We start from the raw sequence: 18,615 nt of genomic DNA on the forward strand, positions 1-18,615 counted from the left end.
ATTCTGGTCAAGGGCATGTACCTTGGTTGTGGGCACATCCCCAGTAGGGGGCGTGCACGAGGCAGCTGATCGATGTTTCTCTCTCATCGATGTTTCTAACTCTCTATCCCTCTCCGTAAAAAAAAATCAGAAGACCTGATTTAATACTGTAGATATACAGAAACAATGTAAGTCAATTTATAAAGTCTGCAAATGAAGAAAAACCTGCAGGTTTATCTGGATGACAATAAATTGGACCTAGATAATCAATTATTATTATTTTTTAAAAATATATTTTATTGATTTTTTACAGAGAGGAAGGGAGAGGGATAGAAAGTTAGAAACATTGATGAGAGAGAAACATCAATCAGCTGCCTCCTGCACACCCCCTACTGGGGATGTGCCCGCAACCAAGGTACATGCCCTTGACCGGAATCGAACCCGGGACCCTTCAGTCCACAGGCCGACGCTCTATCCACTTCGGCAATCAATTATTTTTTTAAAAAATGTATTTATTCACACATATTTATTGAATGTATACTCTGGGAAGGGTTCAGGTCCTGGGCATTCAGTGATGAATTAAACACGTAGAATACCTGTTTTACGAGCTTACGGTCTATTGGAGGAGGGAGACAATGTATAAGCTAACATGAATATATAAATTGCAACTTGAAAAACACATGCAAAAATTAAACAGAACAATGTAATAAAGGATAGCTAGAAGGCTACTAGATGTATATGAAATATTGAATGTAATTATATGTGTGATTAAGAATATGGCATACTCTGAAACTTCTCTCTGGGGTGGAGAAGAGAAGGAATTTTATACATTTTGTATACATGACTGGTTAAAATCATGGTCATTTATGTTCAGGGCCTGAGGATTCAGTAATTGAATGAGATAGGAAGATAAGGAAGGGCAGGTATCAATCTTTGGTTTCTTCTAAGATCAAAATAATTTTTCTTTTCTCACCCTGGGGGTGAGAGAAAACTGTAAGGGTGGAGGTGGTGGAGTTGATGATGAGACTACCCTTATAAAAAATGCGGGAGAATAAATGTTAGTGGTTTAGTGAGACTGATTCCTAGGGGAAAACTTGAGAAGGTGACATTTATCAAATATCTACTATGTGCCAGGCATTTTACACATCATCTCTTTTATGTGTGGGTATAATTTCTATTAGGGAGATTAGGAAGTTGAGGCACAGGAGATTAAGTAACTGGCTCAACTTCTTTTAGTCAGTGAGCAAAGAATATGGAATTCAACTCTTCGTCTATCTGACTCCATATCTTTCTAGCCTACATTATTTTTCACAACCTCATTATTAAGCCACAAACAGGCACAATCCCCACTTATAATTTACACACACCAATTTAGTTTGTCTCATTCTCATAAAACATTTTATTTACACTTGTGTATTTCTCTGTAGTATAACAGTAGGAACTACAACAGTCAAACATAACTATTTTTAAATGTCCTTAGAAAATCCGTAGGAAATGAAAGGTAGAGAAAGACCATGTTCATAGATTACATAGTTTATATTATAAATATACTAATGTGTCTAAAATTATTTTTGTAATTCCAAGCAAAATACTAGTAGAACCTATTTGGGAGAAAGTTGACTAATCCTAAAATTTATATAAGGGAATAAAGGCCTACAAATAACTAATAAAAATTAAAGAGCAGAGATCCACCCTGGTATTTTATAACTAGTGTTGAATGGAGTCCAGAAACAAATCTGTGTTTATATAGATACTTATTATGTATCAGGAATAATATCACAAATCAGGACAAATTATCCAGCTACCTGAAGAGGAGTAAAGTTAGTTTCTTTGTACATTTAAAAAATTGATTCAAGATTGACTTATGAAAGATAAAATTGCAAAACTCTTGTTGATCTCACGGTAGGTTAAGCATTTTCTCAGAAGTTCAAATATTAAAGGCCTAAAAAGAAAAGAAACCCAAAACTAAAAAAGCCAGTGAGTGTGACTAACTATAGCAAAATTAAATATTTTTATACAATGAGAGACCTCATAGACAATTAACATCTGGGTAACAGATTAGAAGGAAATATTTCAATACCAACAAGAGATTAATATTTAACATGTATAAGGAACTATGCAAATCAACAAAAGAAATAACATATTAAGAATATACTAATTAAATAACAAAAAAATAGCACTTTTTTTCCCATAATTCTGTCAGGAATTAGAAAGAAAGTTGATATTAAGTGCTGGGAAAGGTGTGGAGAAAATACAACCTTCATGCACAGCAGTGGAAGGGATGGCTGTGCAGGCATCCTAGAAAGCAATCTTGTGTACTTAGCCAAACTACCTGTGCAAATACCTTTTAACCCAGCAATCTCACATTTGGGTGTATACCCCAGAGAAATTCCTCACACATATCTATAATTTTACTGCCACCTATGTAGAAAACAAAAATGTGTACATATATTCACCAAAAGATTTGCACAAGAATATAGGGTGGGTCAAAAGTGAGTTTATAGTTGTGAGTACATGAAACACAGTTTATTCTTGTATTATTATTTATTGATCATTGCATTCTTTTCCATATGAACAACTATAAATCTACTTTTGTCCCATATTAATATAGAAACTATGCATAATAACCAAAACAATACATGTGTCTGATTACAGTATAAATGAATAAAGTAAGACAAAATAAATTATGTCTTAATGTAGTCTCCATCTGAAGCCTCCTCAGGATCTGCCAAAGCCTTAGCGTGCTCTTCATGAGTAAACCCCAGTCAATGAGTGACCAGGGTGGGGATCCTAGGGCCTTCCATTTCTACCCTGTGAGTTTGGAATGGCCCATTGGGTAGGTAGAGATCTGTCAGATCTGCACTGTAGTCTGAGGCTCTCCCTGTCCCATCCTGCTTCCTCCTCCCTTGTTTTTTTTTTTTTTTTTTTTTTTTACAGGCGACAGGTCAACCAGAGGTTGAAAGTTTCCTGCCCAACCTTGCTTTTTCTTCCCTCTCTGTCTTTTGTGATGCTTAATTAGTTAGTTAAGGGATGGGAAGAATGTCCTTGCTTTTGTGAGAAATACATTTCGGCTGTTTCTAAGCCAGCCATTTTATGGGATCTTTGCTATTCAGCCCAACACACCAAGACATCTTTCAAGAGCATTCTCCTCCTCTCCCACCTTTTCAATAAATCTCTTGCAAATCTAAATCTACCTCAGTGTTTGCACCTGCAGAACCTAAACTGGCATTCCTTTCCAGTGACTAAATGGTATGTCTCCTCAATTTCATGTCTTTTTCCATGGGACAATGCTGGATCAGCACCATCACCAGAAATACAACAATAAAACTAACACAAACTCAAGTGCTTTTCCCTTAGTTTTCATCTCATCAACTTACTTTTGTGATTGTCATGACAATATTTTCCATCTTTATTTTAATACTAGAGGCCGGTGCACAAAATTCTTGCATGGGGGTGGGGATCCCTCAGCCTTGCCTGCACCCTCTTGCAATCCGGGACCCCTCAGGGGATGTCTGACACACAGGATCGGGCCTAAACCAGCAGTCAGACATCCCTCTTGCAATTCTGGACTGCTGGCTCCTAACTGCTCGCTTGCCTGTCTGCCTGATCGCCCCTAACCACTCACCTGCCTGCCTGCCTGATCACCCCTAACCTCTCGCCTGCCTGCCTGATCACCCCTAGCCACCTCTGCCTCAGCCCCCTCCTGCCATGGCAGCTGTCTCTGCCTCGGCCCCCACTGCTACGGCTTTGTCCGGAAGGACATCTGGAATGACGTCCAGAAGGTTGTTTGGCTGTCCAGTCTAATTAGAATATTATGCTTTTACTAGTGGCCCGGTGCACGAAATTCGTGCACATTAAAGGGGGATTAATTAGAGGAAATAATTTAATATTGCTATTTGCCCTTTCTCTATAATAGAAGTGTCAGAGATGAAAGAAAATTAGTAAAATGTATATGTAAACCTTCCTCCTGTCAGAGTCTGGGGTGCACCAAGGGCCCCAGTGTCAAGTCCCCACCCACCCACATGCGCCTCAAAATCGCGTGAGACCCAGACCCGGCCGGATCTCGTCCTCATTGGGCTAGATCCAGACCCAGCCAGTCCCACCCTTGTCAAGCCCCGCCGGGCAGAGGATGTAGCCTCAGGTCCCCTGGCCCGGTGCCAGGACTGGGGGGCATGGCCTGAGGTCCCCCAGCCCAGACCAGGGCAGGGAGCATGCCTTGAGGTCCCTGGTCAAGCCCAGCCAGGTGGGGGACATGGCCTGAGATCCCTTGTCAAGCCCGCTGGGTGGGGAGCATGGCTTCAGGTCCCCGTCAAGCCCCGCTGGGTGGGGGGAATGGCCTGAGTTCCCCCAACCCAGCACTGGGGGTGCACCTTGAGGTCCCCTGTCAAGCCCCACTGGGTGGGGAGCATGGCCTGAACTCCCCTGTCAAGCCCCACCTGGTGGGGGTTGTGGCCTGAGGTCCCCAGCCTGGCACTGGGGCGGGGGGAGCAGCCTGAGGTCCCCTAGCCCAGAACCAGGATGGGAAGCGCACCTTGAGGTCCCCCATCAAGCCCTGCCGGGTGGGGGGGCGTGGCCTCAGGTCCCCTGGCCTGGCGCCTGGGCAGGGGTTGTGGCCTGAGGTCCCTGTCAAGCCCCACCGGATGTGGGGTGCAGTTTGAGGCCCCCTGTCAAGCCCAGCCAGGCAGAGGGGCACAGCTCAGGTCCCCCAGGCCTGGTGCTGGGTGGGGGGCATGGCCTGAGTTCCCCCAACCCAGAACTGGGGGTGCACCTTGAGGTCCCCTGTCAAGCACCACTGGGTGGGGGGCACGGCCTGAAGTCCCCTGTCAAGCCCAGCCAGGCAGGGGGGCGCAGCCTCAGGTCCTCTGGCCCGGTGCTGTGGCGGAGGGTGCGGTCTGAGGTCCCCCGTCCTGGTACCGGGGTGGGGGATGTGGCCTGAAGCCCCCTGTCAGGCCCCACCTGGTGGGGGTCATGGCCAGAGGTCCCCTAGCCCAGCACCAGGATGGGAAGTGCACCTTGAGGTCCCCTGTCAAGCCCCACCAGGTGGGGAGCATGGCCTCAGGTCCCCTGGCCTGGCACCAGGGCGGGGGGCATGGCCTGAGGTCCCCTGTCAAGCCCCATGGGGGCGGGGGAGAGCATAGCCTCAGGTCCCTGCTGATTGCTCATTAAGGTTCCTTATGGGAACTTGGCTTCAGCTGTGTGTGCAGCCATCTTTGTGATGGAGTGATGGTCAATTAGCATATTCCTTCTTTATTAGATAGGATTGTTATAGATATTCTCATAATAAGTAACAATTCTCAAAATTCTAAGGTTTTTTACTTATAATTTTAGGTTGTTGCTCATGTCATTAACATCATCAACGACTTGTTGGCAATCACTCTGGGAAGGAGAAGAATGAGGCAGTGTTGTGGTTGTGGCAGTTGTTCAGTCTTGAGTTCTGATCCCAGCTTTATCACCTACTGATGAGGAGGGCTTGAAAAAGTTACTATACATCTTTGATCCTTGGGTTTCATCTTCTATAAAGTGAGGGTAATATAACTTATAATGTTGTTTGGAGGATTAAAAAATAATGTGTATGCATATACATATCCTAATATATAAAAAGCCAGGGGCTGTCATGACCGAAACAACCGGACGGATGACCGAACAGCAGGCTGTGTGGGGCAACAAGGCTGGTGGTGGGGGGGGGGGGGTAGTGAGAGATGACCAAATGACTGAACAGCAGGCTGCATGGGGCGACCAGGCCAGCAGGGAGGTTAGTGAGGGACGACCAAATGACTGAACAGCAAGCTGTGTGGGGCAACCAGGATGGCAGGGGGGCAGTTGGGGGCGATCAGGCTGGTGGGGGGGCAGTTGGGGGCGGCCAGGCTGGCAGGGGGGCAATTGGGGATGATCATGCTGGCAGGGGGGCCAGTTAGGGGTGATCAGGCAGGCAGCAGGTGAGCAGTTAGGAACCAGTGGTCCTGGATTGTGAGAGGGATGTCTGACTGCCAGTTTAGGCCTGATCCCCGGGGTCGGGCCTAAACTGGCAGTCAGACATCATCCAAGGGGTCTTGGATTGGAGAGGGTGCAGGCTGGGCTGAGGGGATCCCCCCACCTGTGCATGAATTTCATGCACTGGGCCTCTAGTCTATATATAACAGCAATAGGCATAGAAAGTTTCAGTATAATGGTGATGTTATCTAGGATGAGCTGCTTTGGGTACATTCAATTATAACCTGTGTTATAGTCTAATTTTGTACTGGAAGTTTTTGGAATTTTATGTGTTTCATTTTTATCTTTTTTGGACCTGTCACCAAAAAACTTTATACAAGAAGAGAAAACGAAAAAATCCTTTTGTTTTGTTTCTTTGTGTTATGTTCTTATTCTCACTTATTTTGCCAAAGTTAACCTGATAAAACACAAATTCCACCAGTAGTTACCTGTAGGGAGAGAACAGGGAAGGGATGGGGTGATAAAAGACACAGAGGAGGTGTCACAAATGCTGTTAATATTCCATTTCTCAAACTGAACAAACACCAGGTACATGGGTATTCACTTTATTGTTGTTCTTTATTATAAATACTAGAGGCCCAGAGCACAAAATTCGTGCACAGGTAGGGTCCCTAGGCCTGGCTGGCGATCAGGGCTGATCAGGTTCCCCACCTCCCCGCCTCTCCCTGTTCCCTCACCGCCCATGTCTGCCACCACCCATTCCCAGTTCCCAGTCCCAGCCCAGGGCCTGGCCCTGATTGGGTGATCAGACCTGCCGGCCAGGGGAAGGACCGGGAGGTTGGCTGGCAGGCCCTGATCAGGCTATCGGGGCTTACTGGCTAGGGGGAGGGAGAGGGGGAGGGACCTGGGAGGTTGGCTGCCAGCCCAAAGGAGGGACCCAGACCTCGGCCCCCCTGGAAAAGGAACCACATCTGCCACCACCCACCCCCAGTTCCCTGTCCCAGCCTGGGGGCCTGGCCCCGATTAGGCAATGGGGACCTGCCAGCTGCGGGGAGAGACCAGGAGATTGGCCGGCAGGCCACATCAGTGATCAGGACCTGCAGGCTGGAGGCAGCTCCTGCATTGAGCATTTGCCCCTGGTGGTCAGTGCGCATCATAGCAACCGGTCATTCGGGTCATTCCATCATAATGGTTACTTAGGCTTTTATATATATAGATTATAAGTATTGTCTTATAAATATTTGATATTTCATTTTAAAAATAAAAAAAGAATATCTAACCTAAGTTTAATTTGAGACTTTGTAACTAAAAGTTACAGAATTTAAAGAGACTGTGGTTTGTCCAGAATAATCATATTATTTATGTGAAGTATTTGAGAAGCCCAGTTATCTGCCTTTTCTTCACCTTTTACCTTCTATTTAACTGCTAGACCCTGCCCTAATTCCATGAATAAGCTGGAATTGAGTTATACAGTGATGCCATCACAGTCTTATCACCATTCATGGCAGTAAGACTGCTTATGAAATATTCATGCAAAGCCCACATTGAACGGGGCATAGCTCCAGAGTCTGAGAAGTTGTGCGGTTTCTTTAGATTTAGGAACAAGAGACAAGAAAGCTGAAATCTCTTCTGCAGGCTTTTCCTTAATGCCCCTGTGAACTCTGCATGCCGGGTGTGAAACAGACAGTCTGCAATCTCAGATGCTTCATCAGAGATGAGATTGTGTATTATGGCTTGAATGTTTGTGTCCTCTCAAATGCATATGTTGAAGTGCTAACCTCCTGTCCCAGTGTAATGTTGTAAGGAGGTTGGGCCTTTTGGAAGGTAATTAGGGTTAGATGAGATCATGAGGGTGGGCCCTCAAAGTGGGATTAATGCCCTTATAGAAAGAGACACAAGAGCACTTGTTGAGATCTCTCTCTCTCTCTCTCTCTCTCATAACCAGGAAGATGTCACTCACCAGAAATGAAATCAACCAGAATTTATGAAACTTTTACCCTTATTAGGCTCTCTCCTTTGTCTACTTCAGGTTAAGTTTTCCAATGAGTGAAATCATCTAAATCAGTTGGCCAAGCTAACTACGACATCAGGAGTCCAAATGCTCTTTGATAATAAAAAGGTAACAGGGAGTTCTGGGCAATGGCTTAAATCTTCAGAAATGTATCTGTAGGAATTAAAGGCAGTTAAAGATGAAAATAAATCCCTATACCATCTCCTTAATAGTTGTAGTCCCAGAATCAGCAGTCTGCTTCATAAGAAAAAATCAGATAAAATAATATGAGAAAAAGAGTTCAGAGGAACAACAGCATCAAAATATAAGATACAGCCTGGCTGGCGTGGCTCAGTGGTTGAGCGTTGACCTATGAACCGGGAGGTCATGGTTCAATTCCCAGTCAGAGCACATGCCCAGGTTGTGGACTCGATCCCCAGTGTGGGGTGTGCAGGAGGTAGTTGATCTATGAATCTCTCTCATCATTGATGTTTCTATCTCTCTTCTCTCCTTTCCTCTCTGAAATAAATAAAAATATATTTTTTAAATTTTACAAAGCAGGGAGCTGGAGAAGCTTCATTATATTGTCACCCTAGTGGTTGGGACTCCAGTGAGGAGCCAATTAGAATACAAGAGATTAGAATGCCATCCCTGGATCTGGAGAAAATGTAATAGGGTGATTATTATAAACAAATTAAATTATAATTTGCAATTCCTGCCTAGAAGAAGAGAAGATGTGAGAGTGAATCGAACCTTCTCTTCTAGTATGATCCAAGAATCAGAATCAAACATCTGTATCAGAATCACCTGCATGCTTGTCATACAGGTTGACTTCTGGGCCTCACCTGAATATAAATAGTCTTTTATACACTGTCCTGAATTGTGTTTTGACTGGTGAGAAATGAAGTAACACTGAAGGATTCCAGGGTGAACTCAGAAAATCTCTGTGAAACGGAAGCTTGCCTTCTTAGTGCGCCACTGAAAGAGCCAACTGCCAGTGTAGAGGGCTGGTTGCACATCCTCATTGACATGAACTTACCTAGTTTGGAATTTAAAGAACTATGAATTATAGAAATCTATGAAGCTCATGAGTATAGAAGAGGAATGAATATAAATAAGATATATTCAAGTATTTAGTTAAGATGTCAATATAAGCTCTGAATTTATAATGTTCAGATAAGATAAACATAGTCATTCTTATCTTTATATATTCATTGAAGCTGAACTGGGCTGAGCAATGGTTACTTAATGGGGTATTAAAATAGAAACATTAGATAAACTGAGTTATGAGAGATAACACCAATTTGAATTTGAAAAATATAGATGGCCAAGAATTGGTTGACTTATAACAAGAGAAAAGGGAACTTGGGGAAGAAGAGGACATTTTTGGGAGAGCTGTTTGTGTGCTGTGAGTCCTGCGTTCCTCTAAAGGGAAAGATGGGTGGACTTTCCCTATTGAGATCATTGTGCATTGCTTGCAGTTTGAGAGGTGCATAGTCACTATGAGGCAATCCTGTCTAAAGATATAAAGGGCAAAAGTCTAGCTGCTGATGGATGAGCTGACGGATCAATGTCCTTGGATTGACCTGCATCCCCAGGGTTCTGTGAAAGGATACCTGCGTGTTTCCCTTTTGCCAGATGTGGACTGTACACAGAGCATTCTGCACACAGTGGGGATGCTGGGCTGGAGTTGTCTTAGTTCTAAAGGACCCCCTGGATGGACCAATAGGCCTCAACAAAGAGAAACTGAGGGTAAGTCAAGTTCCTAGGATGTAGGCAAAACAAGGTGGGATAGAGAAATACCTAAAAGAGTCAAGGAAACTTCAGGGAGACCACCCAGTGACAGAAGGTTCATGAATAGTAAATGTGACCACCTGAGGAAAAATCAGCTCCAATCATCTGCCAGGCTCTGACAGTCCTAACCCAGTTTATGGCAGCGCCAGTAAAATGAAAACTTCCCTGCTTCCTTCCCTCTCTTTCCTCTGATTGTCTCACTGCCTCCTCTCCAGCCTCAGAGGCATCAGGTGCAGCAGCTGCATAACAAGAGATAATGTGTGTGAGAGAGAGAAGCCAACCACCACTCTCTTCCCCATTTTAGCCTTGCTACTGGCAATAGGACCTGGCTAGAGAGGAAGAGCGAAGTCTCACCTTTGAATGAGGATCAGACATCCTGATTTTGAATTGAGACTTTGCAACTTTAAGTAATCAGATTTCAAAATATTTAAAGGGTATTTAAAGGTACAAAATTTTTTTCTGAGTTTTTATCCAGGAACAAGGAAAACAACAACAATAATAACAGCAAAATAAGGACTATGGGACAAAAAGTAAAGTTGCTTTGTAATTACATTCCAAGAGATGTTCTTGATCAATATACCAGTTATATTTAGTTAGTGTAGCTCTAGAAATTGTGCACTTTAACATGTAATCTGAGCAACTCTTTTATTTTGTTAGTGTTATTCTTTTTGCTTGATTACTCAGATTAAAAACCTGGAACTAAGGGGAATTTGGGCTTTGTAGAGCCTGGTCTTAGGAGCCCTCATTAAGGAAAAGGTTATAAAATCACAAGTATGAAATTTTTAGAGCCCCTCCCAAATGCTTAGAAAGTGTCTTTTTAGGTTAGTGGCATTGAACCTTGAGCTTTTTTATCTTCATGGTATATTTACTTCTCTCTATAGGTCAGTTTTTTTCTCCTATCCCATCATCCAAACCATTAGCAAGTCTCATCAACTCTACTTTCAAAATATACCCCAAATCCCATTACATCACAACATCTGACTAACCCTAGGCCAACTCACCATCATTTCTCATCGGGGCTATGTGGTTACCTCTTACTTTCCCCAGAAGTCTACCTTTGCCCTCTCTTGAACATTCAATAGTCAAAGTGATCTTGTACTCCATTTAAACTGTGAGTTTTTTGCAGGCTTTTTGTATATCCGATACAGTATATGGCACATAGCAAGTACTTAGTATATGCTATAGAAGTGATTGCTAGTAATTCAGGATCAGAAATTACAGGTAGATATGTATATCTCTGGTAGAGGTAGGAAATGGAGTACTGGGTGTAGGGGTTCAGAACGAGTCACCCCAAGATGTGCCTCTGTGGTATGCAGATTATTTTGAACTAAAGGCAATCAAGATGCCATGGGCCCAATGGAAACTTCTGTTCCCTCTTAACTACCCAGAAGAATTTGAATTAGGGGCCTTGCCCATAATAAGAAATTATCAAAGATAATCTTTCTGACCTATCTGTAAGGCAGGGCAAACTACTAATTACTGAATATCTACTCTTCTTTTTGTCCTGCAGTGACCTTCTTCACCTCTGAAGCCCCAAGGAACTTTACCTCATCCTTAGCTCAGCATGCCATGTATGACTCATTTTAACTTTTTGTCCCTAAACTTTCATGTATGTGGGATTCCCCTATGTATGTATGTATGTAATTAAGTTTGGTTATTTTCTCTTGTTAATCTGTCTCATGTAGACTTAATTATTGGATAAGCTGAAGGACTCTTGAAGGGTAGAGGAAAGTTTCTTCCTCATCCACCTGGGTCTGCTTTTAATACCTCAGGGTATGCATCTGGGTTCAAATTTGGGCTTGTTTTTTGTTTGTTTGTTTGTTTTATCAACTAGTTGAACAGATTAATCTCTCTGTGACTCACTTTTCTTACCTGAAAAATAGAGAATTATAGTAGTATTTGCCTTGTAGGGTTATTTGAGTTAATATATGAATAAGTTAAATACATGGCTTTATACATGAAAAGTAATGTGTGGCTGGCACATAGTACACATTTAATAAATGTCAGTAACTATTATTATTCTTGTTATTGTCATTACTCTGTCTCATATACTTTATAAAATCCTTTTTGTGTGTGTGTGTCCTATAATTACATAGTACATTCTGAGAGCAGAGTCTTATTTAATATGGTATATCCATAGCCTTACAGTATATCTGACACATAGTGGATTTTTTCCCCCTGATTGCTGAATGAATTAATTGAATGGATGTAAGTGTGAAGGAAGTGCCCTGGGAAGAAGGCAGAGGATTCTCCTGGTATATTTATGTTATGGATATGTATTTTTCTGGTAAGGCATGGATGGAAGAAATAGATGTACCCAAGCTGGGCAATAAACTGAGGATGTAGACCACATTTTGGAGAGAACTTTCAGCAGTAGCACTGAGGGCTTTTCTTATTCCTTATCTCTTGGCCTATAATTTGAAGTTTAACTGGCTTTTATGCACAATATTCTAGTAATGAATTCAACTTATCTTTGAACAGAGGTGAGTAAAGTAATATTGCACATAAGGAAAGTAGGGAAATTAATGCAGTAATTAACCTTAGTCAGCATGCTATGTGACCCCGGCTCAAGGAACAGATAACAAAACCAGGAAAGGGGCCTGAACTGAGAAAGGGGTTCATGATCAATGGGAAAAGGGTGAGATACTGAAAAGACATTTTAAAAGGACAGCAACAGAAAAAGCTTTATGGGACTGGTACTCAAGGACGGTCCTCAGAGGAAAAATATGAGTTGAAATTTGAGCTATAACAACCAGGGCATTGCAAGGGCAGTTTCAATTTTATTTTCTTCTTTCTCTCTTTTTTCTCTCTCTCTGACTTCTCTACCTGTTCTTGCCTCAGCATTTTATTTAGCTTCCATTATTGGAAGCTCCTTAGAGTAATTCTCTCATATGTGATTGCCCTACCCCTGGTCCCCACCCTCAAGAGAGACTCCTGGGGTTAGGTAATTCAGGAAATATACAGAGATCCAGGTAGTTCAGATATGACCCACATGACTGCCATGCCTTCATCAATAGCTGTGAAGACTACCGCAAGCCACTGTGTGCTCCTCCTGGACAGTCACCTGCTCTTTCTCCACGTTCAATACTCTACCTCACTTCTGTTATCTTCCTTGAAAGGATCAGCACCAGTCCTGGGCTTGTTTAAACCACAATGGGCAGAATCTTTGATCTCGAGGAAATTTCCTTTCTAACCCACTCTCCGCTGTTAGACAGAATTGAAACTAGCAGAATCCAATGGACATCTTCCACTCATTCTTTTTTTTTAAATTAAATTTATTGGGGTGACATGGGTCAACATGAACATATAGGTCACTCATTCTTATAAATATACAACAATATAGATAGAGTGTCTGTGGTTCATATGACATGGTTTGCACTGTGCAAAATGCTGGATACATGAATAAGTTCTTTGCCCTCATGTAGCCTATAATGTGATCAAGGAAGAAAGTCACAGAAACAAATGAAACCAATACAGTGACTTGGCTGCTGAGCTAGACTGTCTTCAGCATACACTAGGGGCACAAAGGAGAGATGGACACATTCTACCAGGAATTGGAAAGTCAAGAAAAGCTTCATAGCCCTAACCGGTTTGGCTCAGTGGATAGAGCGTCGGCCTGCAGACTGAAGGGTCCCAGGTTCAATTCTGGTCAAGGGCACATACCTTGGTTGCGGGCACATCCCCAGTGGGGGTTGTGCAAGAGGCAGCTGATCGATGTTTCTCTCTCATCAATGTTTCTAACTCTCTGTCCCTCTCCCTTCCTCTCTGTAAAAAATCAATAATATTAAAAAAAAAAAAAAGAAAAGCTTCATAGTTGAGGGGACATCCTGAAAGTTAAGATATTTGCCAGGTAGATAAGATAGCACAGGTATTTGGGTTAGCAGAAGCTGTTCAGCTGTAGGGCCAGGAAACTGCAAATAGTTCACGTAGTTTGGTAGCACTGTAGTGGGGGAAGTATGGGAGCCACCATCAGAGACCAAGGCTGAAGGAATGGAAAGGGGCCAGATCCTCAGAGCCTTTGTATGCTGGCTAAGGAGTCTGAATTGACCTCCAACAGTGGAGAAATATTGAAGGGAATTCAGCAGGGTGGCAACATGTTAACTCATTTATTCGTTCAGTGTTTGAGAGGATAAATGTTTTGAATGTTACATGCCAGGCACTCTTCCAGGTATTAGGGCCACATGAATAAACATAAAAATCTCTGCCCTTGTGGAGTTTACTTTATACTGGCAGGAAACAATATATATTATCATTAGTAAATTATATAGTATGTTATAGGCCAGATGTGCTATTAAAAATATAGCTCAGGTTAAGGAGAATAAATAGTTCTGGGGTGTAGGAAGAGTTGCAGTTTGAAACAAAGTGCTCAGAGATTTGAAGGAACTAAAGGAATAAATGGCACAGATTGTAGGGGAGAAGGGAGAAGATGTCACAGGCAGAAGAGATCTTTGGTCCCAAGGCCCTTAGGTGGGAGCAGGCCTGACTTGTGTGAAGAATCTTGAAGAAGCCTGTGGGGCTGGACTCAAGGAAACTAGGGGATGTGGAAATGGAGATGAGGTCAGGGAAGTAATGGAAAGGGGGTCAAGAGCTGTGTAGGGCCTTATAGATTTGGTTTATATTTGGAAACCAGAGAGGACAGAGAGAGAGAGAGAGAGAGAGAGAGAGAGAAAGAATATGGAGCAGAGGAGCAACATGATCCAACTTAAAATTCAAAAGGAGCAGCTAAGCACAGACTGTAGGGTCAAAAGCAGAAGTAAAGAGACTAAAACAACAACAAAAAAAAACTGCTGGTAGTTAGAAAGAGATTAACCAAAGAACTTATACGCACATATGCATAACCCATGGACACAGATAATAGGGTGGTGAAGGCCTGGGCAGGGGCGTGGGTGCGGCCTAGAAGGGGTCAATAGGGAAAATGGGGGACATCTGTAATACTTTCAACAATAAAGATGAATTTTTTTAAAAGGCAATATTGCAATTATCTAGGCCAGTGGTCGGCAAACTCATTAGTCAACAGAGCCAAATATCAACAGTACAACAATTGAAATTTCTTTTGAGAGCCAAATTTTTAAAACTTAAACTTCTTCTAATGCCACTTCTTTGAAATAGACTCGCCCAGGCCGTGGTATTTTGTGGAAGAGCCACACTTAAGGGGCCAAAGAGCCGTATGTGGCTCGCGAGCCGCAGTTTGCCAACCACTGATCTAGACAAGCAATGATAGTGGCTTGGACCAGAATGGCAACAATGGAAGAGATGGGAAGTGGTGAATTCTGGATATATCTAAATTTTCATTGTAAAATGATCAGTTTTTGCAGTATAGAGGATGAAACTTTACATAGGGTTAACATTTATTTAGTGCTTACTACATGCCAGATACTAGTCTAAATGATTTCTATATATTCACTCATTTACTTCCCACAGCAATCTAGAAAGAGGAGTAATTCTTATTCTTCACTTTACATATAAGGGTACGAAAGCAGAGAAATCCTTTTGGACCTGGGCAAATTAGTTAGAAGATTATTCGAGGCACAATATGATAAGGGTCTGAGTTAATTTAACAGCACTGGAAATGAAGCATGAATTCAGACTGTGAAGTGGTGGGGGAGAGAAGATAATATTTTCCATCCTTAGTTATTTTATTTCCTTCTTTCTGAGTAGGGCATTGCATAAGTGGCCATTAAGATGGTGCAGGTAACTTGAATCCCTTCTCTGGAAAGAAGTGCTTTGGGAAACATTTTCTCCGTAAAGCTATGAGACACATATTGTTTGCAGAGCTATCATTTTGATTCATGGGGAAAGATATTTTCAATGATAATAAAGGAGATAGTTGAAAATAACTGCAGTGTAAATAGAGGCTTAGACTGAAAAATGAAGGAAATATAAAAATTGAGAGGGTTGAGGAAAGGTTTTTATAATAATAAATGTTCTAATTTCTTTACCATGCTATCTTCTGCATAATTTCATTCTTATCCCTGGGATACTGGGCAAATGACAATTTGCAAGTCTGCATTGACTCAAAATGGGTTTTACTAATAAAGTTGTGGCAGAAAAATGTAGTGTGCTAGATGATGTATTGAATCCAGTAGTAAAAGACCTTGATTCTAGTTCTAATGCTGAGCCTTGCATTATAAAACTTCTTTACGGCTTATTTGTAAAACAAGGACAACAAAAGAGAGCAGTAGGAATGGATGCTTCTAAGGGTTTTTGAGGATGAAGAAGATGCTAAATACATGAAAGGTACACAATGAAAAAATAAAATCTCAAGTTATGAACATTTGAAGTGAGAGAGTTTAAAAATTATTTACTCACTCTAGGAGATTTTTCTGTTGAATTTATTATTTTGACAGTTTGCCCAAAGAAAGGAATACAGCAGTTAGAAGTTATTAAGATTTATAGACGTCATTTGTCATCACAGCTGGGTGTCTCAATAACAGCTTTTCAGCCTAGACCACATATCTAGTCACCCTTCATCTTCTTAGAGCATCTACTATAGTTAAAAAGAATCCTTCCTTTAGATTTCTTTGATTATGGGAATATTTACTTTGCTTAAATGTAATCTTGTGTTGCTATTACTGTGTTAATTCTCCATTTTGTGCCCTCAGGCATGCATTTAAAAATCTATTCCAGAGCAGTTATAGATGGTGATTTGGGCTGTGTCAAAGTTTAACCTATGTAAGTCACATTTAAATGATTTGATAATTGACATTAGCTTGTACTTGTTGATAGGCTAAGAATGCAGAAATTGTTACATTATGTCACTTATGAGACTAATATACCATGATTTGTAATAAATACATTTTGGTACTTATTTTTATTTTCAGGGGAGCAGGGGAGCACATAAATATTATGGACCATACACCAAAAATAAACTAGTTTTAAATTAAATTTTACATTAAGTTGCAATTTGAAGATATATAGGGAATTCTTACCCATTTGTATCTTAATTTGTTTTTTAACTTACTTCTGAAATGTCTAGTTTCATGGCAGATTAAGCAGAAATGGTTTCTTTTTTTAAATATATATTTATTGATTTCAGAGAGGAAGGGAGAGGGAGAGAGAGATAGAAACATCAATGATGAGAGAGAATCATTGATCTGCTGCCTCCTGCACACCCCCTACTAGGGACTGAGCCCACAACCCGGGCATGTGCCTTTGACTGGAATCAAACTTGGGACCTTTCAGTCCACAGGCCGATGCTCTATCCATTGAGACAAACCAGCTAGGGTCAGAAATGATTTTTTAGTGACCATCTGGTCATTTTAAAACTGTGAAGAAGGAAGAAATTTTGACATTGTTATATGCACATTTTGTGGTTGGAATAGGTTTTACAAAGTTATCTAGTCTTGTAATCGCAGAATATGCAGGTTACAAATAAGATGAAATAATTTGAATTTCCTTTACAATACACAGCACATGCATCTCCAGTTCCAGGAACTCATTAATTGAATATTAGACAGATCTGTTGTATATTGAATCCAAATTTATCTGCCTCTAACCCTTAGGTCCTTGTTGCAACCACTAGGTAGAGCAGTATGAATATAATTTATTTTCCATCTGACAACTCTTCAAATATTTGAAGAAATCTATCATGCAAGCCACATTCCCGACCTCCCTCCTTGCCTCTGTCCTCTCTGCTTAAGGCAAAAACAACCCAGAAAGAATTGTTATTTATGAAACAGTGTCAAGAACTCTCACCAGTCTTGCTAAGTTTAGCAACTTATCATTTACATGATACACTTTCTTCCCTTTGGAGATCACTATAAATATATTTCCTTATCTTCAGTCTTTTGGAACTGATTTCAAGTAGATTACTAATACCTCCTCCTCCCCCAGCTCAGTATCTTGAAATATAATTCATATGAATCAAAATACTATGAATTCATCTAAGAGTTTGACAACTTCTAATATCTCTAAACTCATTTTGGGTTATTTCAAGTTTTATTTTATGGTGGTAACAACACAATATGAGATCCATCTTCAATAAAATTTCAAGTTTACAATATATTATTGTTGACTGTAGGTACATTGTTGTACAACAAGTCTATAGATTTTATTCATCTTGCTTAACTGAAACTTTATGCCTATTGAATAAATAACTCCTCATTTCTCCCTTCACCCTGCCTCTGGCAATCAGCATTCCACTCTCTGATTCTATGCATTTGACTACTTTAGATACCTTATATAAATGGAATCATGCAGTATTTGTCTTTCTGTACTGGCTTATTTCACTTAACATAATATCCTCAAGGTTCATCAATGTTGTTTCACATTTCAGAAACCTACACCTGTCAGAATAGCTGTTATCAAACAAACAAAAAACAATTATTAACAAGAATGTAAAGAAGTTGGAACCCTTGCACACTGTTGGTGGGAATATAAAATGATACAGCTACTGTGGAAAACAGCATGGAGCTTCCTCAAAAAAATTAAAAATAGAACTACCATAGATGCAGCAATCTTCTTGGTATTTATCCCCCAAAATGAATCATCATCTTAAGGAGACATTAGCACTCCTTTTTATGTTCATTGCATCACTATTCACAATAGCCAAGATGTGGAAACCACCTAACTGTCCATTGGCAAATGAATGGATAAAGAAATGTGGTATGTACATACAAGGAATACTATTCTGCCTTTAAAAAGAAGGAAATAGTGCACTCATCTTGAATTTTATACCTCATTAGGTGCCTAGTCTGATGAGGTATAAAATTCAAGCCCTTTTGTTCTCCTTGGCAGAAAAAATTAAATTACATTAAAAGTAAAAAAAAAATTAAGTGTGTATGTGTATGAGTGTGTATGATACATGTATGTTGCATCATTGACACAAAACAATTGGCCATGACTCTCTGATATTTTCATTATGAACATGATTAGGGCAGTCTTTCTGTGAGTCCCAAGTCATTTCCATACACCTCAGCTTC

Source organism: Plecotus auritus, assembly GCF_963455305.1.
Source record: "Plecotus auritus genome assembly, chromosome: 1".
NCBI classification, from domain to species: Eukaryota; Metazoa; Chordata; class Mammalia; order Chiroptera; family Vespertilionidae; genus Plecotus; species Plecotus auritus.